Source organism: Pyxicephalus adspersus, chromosome 4, assembly GCF_032062135.1.
Source record: "Pyxicephalus adspersus chromosome 4, UCB_Pads_2.0, whole genome shotgun sequence".
In the NCBI taxonomy this organism is placed as follows: Eukaryota; Metazoa; Chordata; class Amphibia; order Anura; family Pyxicephalidae; genus Pyxicephalus; species Pyxicephalus adspersus.
Window position 1 is genome coordinate 7,115,040 of NC_092861.1, and position 7,935 is coordinate 7,122,974.

Consider the following 7,935-nt stretch of genomic DNA (forward strand, 5'->3'; position numbering starts at 1 on the left):
AACTCATCAATAATTAATGCAAAAGCAGGAAGGATATGCGGTGCCGCCTGACACGCCTGAGTCACCCTACGCAAGCGATGGATTCACTCAACGCTTGTATATTCACTCTGAATTACGCAACATTCCGACATTAGACCAGGGGTTCTTAATAAATCATCAGGATGTGTGAATGACGCTGAGTGAATGTTTTTGATACATTGCTATTGGGATGGCCTTAGCAAAATCAAATGTTTTTTGATGGTCAAGTGGAGTGATCATTCTTTGAAGTTATGAATATTCTCTGAACTTGGGTGAACGATCTTTGAAGTTGGCAGAATGATCCTTAATACCCTACAAACCCAACATTCGAGTTGAACCCCCATTAAATCCAGGGGAGATAATCCTTTGCCTAAAGAACTGATTGCTTTTGGGGTGTTTTCTCAAGGATTGAATACCAGAAGAAAATTCCATCCTTTAGATAGAAGATTCCTCTCCATTTAGTGGGGTTTGATTTGACTATTGGGTTTCTTAATCTTTAAAGAACGTTCACCCATGCAGCCATCGGAGTAGCTGAGCAAAAATGTGATGGGAAAAGGTAACTAGTTGATGTTGATCATTAATATAGTACTATAAAATAACAGAGCAGAGGGCCCGCACAGTTCAGCCGGGGGTCCCGATGTTCCAGGGTCTTGATGGGGGACAATGAGATCCAAGCCTTGTGTATTGCCTGTGTGTGACCTCCAAACTGCCCCCTTCCTGTGAGAATCACTGCTTCCAGGGGACAGCAAAACAAAAACACAGGAAATGGTGCCAACTCATCACATTCCTGGGGAAAAAAGGAGAGCCGAGCCAAGAAAACCCGGACACGTTAATTAATGCAAAAATAATGAAGGCAGCACACGGCTATCTGCTGATCCAGCCTGACCTGGTTCGCAAAGCACAGTGCTGTGCTAAGATGAGGGGTTCCCACCATCCCTGTGCTGAGTCCCTGGGTGTGCACACCTGCTGTGCCCCTTAATGAGGGGTTTTCATCACTCCTGCAATGAGTTCTAGGCTTTGTACACCTACAGTGTTCTGTATGAATGGCTCCCATTATCCCTATGCTGTGGTAAGTCCTTAAAAAAATTGCATATTGAAACTCTCAACAAGCTTGAACCATCCTAATGTACACAGGGCTCAGACAGTGGCGTGTTTACAGCCCAGGTGTGTCAGAGGTGTGCCACTATCAGCAATGTCCGGGGCTTTACACATCACCTGGCACCGTGTATCACGCTTATCCTATATAGGACAAAGTGTCAGAAACCGCCCTTAGAACGCCAAATTATGGTCATGTGACACCCTCCAATTATCAACTAATTATTACAATGTTGTGGCTGGGAATCTGTAACAGCGGGACTGACTTGTCTGCCCTTCTCTGTCACTGCAGGTAAATCTTGACAGGTGCTACCGACATCCAAACTGGTGACAAAAATCTCAAATTCTATTTTTAGTGGTGGGGGGACTATTTAAAGCTGAACTACGCTCATATGTGTATTCTTATAAGAAGCTTGGTATGCTTTGTGTATTCTTCCAGATCTGTAATACAGACCGGTCACTGATGATCGCTCAACTTGTGCAGAGTGACTGGTCTGGTATCCACCCCCTTCTGTAATTCTCTGCAGGAAGCCTGTAGCGGGTGGAGCTGTTTGGCCCCTCCCACAGCTTTGCTGTCTGCACAAGCAATGTACAGCACATTGGTGATGTCACTGCTTCTTTTACAAGGTGATATCTGGATTTATAAATGCAATGTAAATTTTAAATAAAAGTTTTTTGTGCCTGAAGTACAGGATTTACAAGAACATCCCTACAGGCCTTTTTCCTTGATAGACCTCGATAGGCCATTTTTGTTTTAGTAAAACGGAAATACGGAAAGCAGCATGGAAAGGGAATAACGCAGTGCTCAACCCATAAATTTTTTTAAGCTGGGTGGGAAGAAATTGTAGGTGGGTGGCAGCCCCTGTATTGTGACCAAACTCATAAGTAACCACCCAAAAACAGCCGGGTGGGTGCTGAAAAGTGCCGGGTGGTACGCCCAGCTAAAAGGGCCTGGGGAGAACCCTGCAACGCCACTACTTAAATAAAGAAAATAAAAAAACATCCGGCCCTGTGATGTCACCACTGTAGGTTGACAAGGTAAACATCTGGTTATTGAGTTACACGGTGGGCCAGCCTTTGCATTGGCTGAAGCTTGTGAAGGGGTGGTCCAACCATTAGCCAATAATAAGGAGGACTTGACATGTAACAATCTGATGTTTACCTTGCCTTTATCTTTACCATTATAGGGGTTTAGGTGAGTGTATTTTGTTTTTTTGAAGTGGTCTAGGAAATAACTCAAAAGGTAAAAATCCTCTAAATTCCCCAGCTATGATAAGAATATGCATATGCCAACCAAAGAAAACCAAATACATTGCACCTCATTCCTCTGATGTGGCTGCAATAGTTTTCTTTTTAAAGCTAAGAACATTTTTTTAAGCAAGCACAGAACATACCTGTTGATCATTACAGAATCCTATCCCCTTTAAAGGGACTAAACCAAAATCTCACAAAATCCTATCTTCTGTAAAGCAACACCCCTCTATGTCATGAAGATGTTCCTTACTGCAAATCCAGAAAGGTTTGTGGTGACAACTTCACTCCTTAACAGATAAAATTCAGTGAGTGTTGTCACATCAGGAAGGTCAGGAAAAGTCTTACTGGCAAGGGATAAAGATAAAAAGCCTTAAAAAGAAAAGTAATGCAGACACCACATCTCAGCACTAGGATGCTGTATACATATATTTTTAATGTTTGGTTTAGAAACTTTTGAATGATCTATACATAGATATGATCAGAGAATATTACATCAGATCATCTTTAGGTTTTAGATGTATTTTGCACATCTGAAGAAAAACACAACTGCTGCAGAACTACAACTCCCAGTATGCTCACTATGCTAGTGCGCCACACTCAGTGGCCTTCTGCCTCCAATACTCTGGTTGTATTCGTAGTGTCTGCCCTGTCATCACTATTAGCTGTGGATCCCCTGAGCCCTATAATCCCAGCATAATGCACAGTGAGGATGGACACAATGCATTGGATTTGGTCTGTATAGTGCAGAGATCAGAACCCAGGCTGCCCCAAACATTCACACACAAGGCTTTTCATCTAGAATTGTCCACAGAGATCTGCAAGAGATAGACAGAAAGATAAATGTAGATATAGATAGATGTACAAATAGATTGATGACAGATAGATAGATAGATAGATAGATAGATAGATAGATAGATAGATAGATAGATAGATACGAGGGGGTGCTGAGAAGTTCCTGACATTGCCCCCTTCTAGATGAAATAGAAAAATGAGTATGGGGGCATATGACAGCCTAATATCTTAGTATGTAACTGTGCAAATATCAGGTCTTTGCGATTCTTAAAACTGTTTTTTCTTTTAGTAAGAAGCTGTGATGGCAGGGGCACAAGCAAGTTTCACGTCGTTGGAGTTACGGGCCGTCATGAAGTTTTTATTTCTCCAGGGAAAGTCAGCAAAGGACATTCACACTGAGGTGTCACAAACACTGGGTGAGAAGTGTCCTTCCTGCAGCACTGTCAGAACCTGCATATCTCGTTTCAAGACTGGGCATTTCAGTCAAAGATGAGCCCAGCAGTGTGCGCCCCCCAACCTCAAATGACCCGGCAACCTGGGATGTCCATGAGCTGATTATTGAGGACCGGCGAATATTCGCAAAAAAGAGAGCCCAGATATTTGATATCTCACAGGAGCGTGTTGGCTTTGTTATCAGCACTATCCTAGACATGGCGCAAGCTTTCAGCGAAGTGGGTGCTGAAATGTTTGAACAGTGATCAGAAGAAGGAACTAGTTGAAGCATCCAAAGCCGTTTTGGCCCATTTTGAAGCTGCACAGGACTTTTTGGCTGGGTTAGTGACTGAGGATGAAACCTGGCTCCACATCTATGATCCTGAAACCAAGGAACAGTCAAAGGAATGGCGCCACAGCAGGTCCCCGCGCCGAAGAAGTTCCAAACCCAGAAATCGTCCAAAAAAGTCATGGCGTCCGTTTTCTGGGACAAAGACGGTATTCTATTGGTGGACTACCAACCTCAGGGCTCTAGGATCACCGGACAGTATTATACTAACCTCCTGGACCAGCTGAAGGAGACAATTAAGATGTACCGCCGTGGAAAGTTGACCAAAGAGATCCTTTTTTTGCAGGACAATGCACCTGCGCACACGTCCAACGTTGTGGCTGCCAAATTGAACACCCTGGGTTTACAATTAGTCCACCATCCCCCCTATTCACCTGACCTGGCCCCTTTGGACTATTATCTGTTCCCGAATTGGAAGAAACACCTGAAGGGGCAACGTTTTGAGGGCATTTCTAACGTCAAAGATGCTGCTGAGAGCTGGTTTGCGGCCCAACCAATGGACTTTTATTTGAACAGTCAAGAAAAGTTGCAACTACGCTGTACCAAGTGCATCAGTCTCAGGGGGAATATGTTGAATAAATGTGTTATTTCATAACTCTGGCTCTCTTCTTTATGGGCAAAGCCAGGAACATCTCAACACCACCTCATAGATGATAGAATGAGAGGCTATGCAAAGAGATAGATGGATGATAGATATTGATTGTGGGAGAAATAGATACATGATATATACATAGATAGATATGATAGATAGAAAGATGATAGAAAGAAAGATAGATAAGAGGGAGAAATTATAGATTTATAGCTGATAGATAGATGATGATAGATGGGAGAAAAAGAGATAGATAAAGAGAGAGATGATAGATTGAGACAGGATATGAATCTATGGATAGAGATAGCTAATTAATAGATGATGATATGTAGATAGATAGATCAATGAATAACAGATGATAGAGATAGGTGAAGATAGATAGATAGGCCTTCAATACCTGAACACAGCCTTGAACACTTTATCCTGCTCCATACATACCTGAACCAAGACTCACATATCAAAACACAGCCTTACATACCAATACAAAAATATGGGACAGTACAGCTTTACATCACATTACATACATGAACACGGCTTGGCAAACCTGAACCCAGTTTTACATACGAACACAACTTTATATAACTGATTGGCAAAACATATCAAAACCCAACCCAGCCTTACATACCTAAAAATGGCAGTATACATACATGAACACACCTTCATATACCTAAACGTGGCCTTACATACCTAATCATGGTATTATACATACATGAACACAACTTGGTACACCTGAACATGGCATTACATACCTAATCATGGAATTATTCATACATGAACACAATTTTATATATCTGAACGTGGCATTACATACCTAATCATGTATGTATAATTAGGTAATTACATACCAAATTATACATAAACACAACTTGTTACACCTGAACACGGCCTTACATACCTAATCATGGTCTAATACATACATGAACACAACTTTATATACCTGAACATGGCCCTACATACCTAATCATGGTATTTTACATACATAAGCACAACGTTATATACCTGAACACAACCTTACATACCTAATCATAATAATATACATACATGAACACAACTTCATATACCTGAACACGACCTTACATACCTAATCATATTATTATACATACATAAGCAAATTGTTTTATTCCTGAACACGGCCCTACATAGCTATCATGGTATTATACATACATAAGCACAACGTTATATACCTGAACATGGGCTTTTATACCTAATCATGGAATTATACATACATGAACACAACTTTATACCTGAACACATGCCTTACATACCTAATCATATTATTATACATACATAAGCACAACGTTTTATACCTGAACACGGCCCTACATACAACCTGAACCTGGTCTGCTCTGAAATGGATTGTTGTTCTGGCAGTTCTGGACACAATAACACAATATTGAGCTGACACAGCACGGGCCCTGAAAACAGTTACAACGTGTCAATTCCAGGGACCTCCAGAGATCTGTCCTGGGAATACTAACCCTGATCTGTGGATTCTGTATTCATGTCATTTATATAAATCTTATACTTTGTATCCGGATCTATCATTATGTACAGGAATCATCACATAATAAAAGGAGGGTGTCATTCAGTGTGGTAGATGAGACTGTAGGGACAATAATCAGGAACTCCAATAATGCAAAGAGCTAATATCCTCCATTGATGGGATAATGATCCCCTGGGATTTGTTTGGTGTCACCTCCCACACACTTTTTCTTTCTATAATAATAATCTGCGTTATATCTGTGCTGTGTATCCCACCCCCACTGAGAGCATTAAAGAGGACCTGTAATGGAGAAACATGCAAGCTGCCATCCATGAACTTTTCTTTCGCCTGGTTCTTATCCTTTTAGTACGAGAACCCATTACATGGAATAACTCTACTGGAATATTCTTCCTGGGCCTTATTAGATCAGTGAATTGAGTTGTCACAGATTAGGCGGCACTATTATGACTCAGAGGGAGGACTACCTTCATCTTCCAATATTGTAGAAACATTTCTTCTTGCTGTGTCCCCATATGGAGATTTCTGCTCACTTCCTGTCCTGGTGACACCATACAAGAAAATATAAGTTTCAGTTACAGATCAGCCCCCTGTATTTCTCATTACAGTTTCCCTTTTAGGCGTTTGTTCACACGGTTGTTCAGCGGATGAGATTGCGGTTTCTGGCATTTCTAGAATCAGGCATTAATATAAAAGTATATATATATCAGAAGTATAATAGCAGGGATGACTTCCTGTAGATTCTCATTCTGGCTTTACATGGCTCATAGACCAGAATGGCGTCTCTTTTCACGTCATTGGAGCACGTGCTAAGTCCCAGGCTCGAATCTCAGCCAGGACAATATCTGCATGGAGTTTGCAGGTTCCCCCCCTGTTTGTGTGGGTTTTCTCCGGGTACTACGGTTTCCACCCACTTTCCAAAAACATGCAGTTGGGTTAATTGGCTTCCCCCTAAAATTGTCCTAAGACATATGACATATGGTAGGGACATTAGATTGTCAGCTCCTTTGAGGGACGGCTAGTGACATGACTATAGACTTTGTACAGCGCAGCCTAATATGTTGGCGCTATATAAATACTGTGTAATAATAATAATAAATATTCAGAAGTCCAGGAAGTTTATGGGAACTTCCACTGCCTGTGGGAACAAGCCATCCCCTCTGTCTATAGGCCCGGCTTGAGGGGTGAGGGACCAGAACCCAGGAGATTCACAGCTGTGTATTTTAGCAACTAAATTCAAAATTATACAGTTGTCACCAGAACAGGAAGTGTGGGGAAATCTTCCAGGATTAACCAGAATAAATGAAAAAGGAAAATAAAGAAAGGAGAGGAGGAGAAAGAAAGGAAAGAAGAGGAGAGGGGTGAACAAGAGGGAAAAAACAGGAATAGAAATGGAAATAGAAAACAGAAGAGGGGTGGAAAGAAGATGAGAGGTAAAAGCAAAGGAAATGGGAGAAGAGAAAAGGAAAGGAAGGAGGAAAGAAAAGAAGAAATGATAAGGAAAAGAGAGGAGGGGAGGGGAGAAAAAGGGAAAGAAAAATGAAAAGAAAGGAGAGGGGAGAAGAGTGGGGAAGGAAAGGAAATAAGAAAGGAAAATAAAAGAAGGGAGAATAGAGATCAGAGAATATGAAAGGAAAAGGTAAAGGGAAGAGGGAAGAAAATGAAGGCCATGGGAAAGGAAAATGATAACTGAAAAAAAGAGAGGGGAGGAGAGGAAAGGAGAAGAGAGGGAAGGAGAGGTAAAAGGAATGAATAAAGGCAAGGAAAGGGAAAAGAAAACAGCAGTGGGATGGGAAGGAGATAAGAGGAAAAAGAAAAGGAAATCAGAGGAGAGGAAAGGAAAGGAAGGGAAGGAAGGACGAAAGAAAAGGGAAGGAAAGGAAAGGGAGGGGGAGGAAGGAAGGA

General features: G+C 41.6%; 1 protein-coding gene across 2 annotated transcripts in view; it reads right to left on the minus strand.

Moving 5' to 3' along the window:
* MAPRE3 (microtubule associated protein RP/EB family member 3) overlaps nucleotides 1-7,935 on the minus strand; it is a 47,916-nt gene that overhangs the window by 38,924 nt on the left and 1,057 nt on the right. The window lies entirely within an intron of this gene.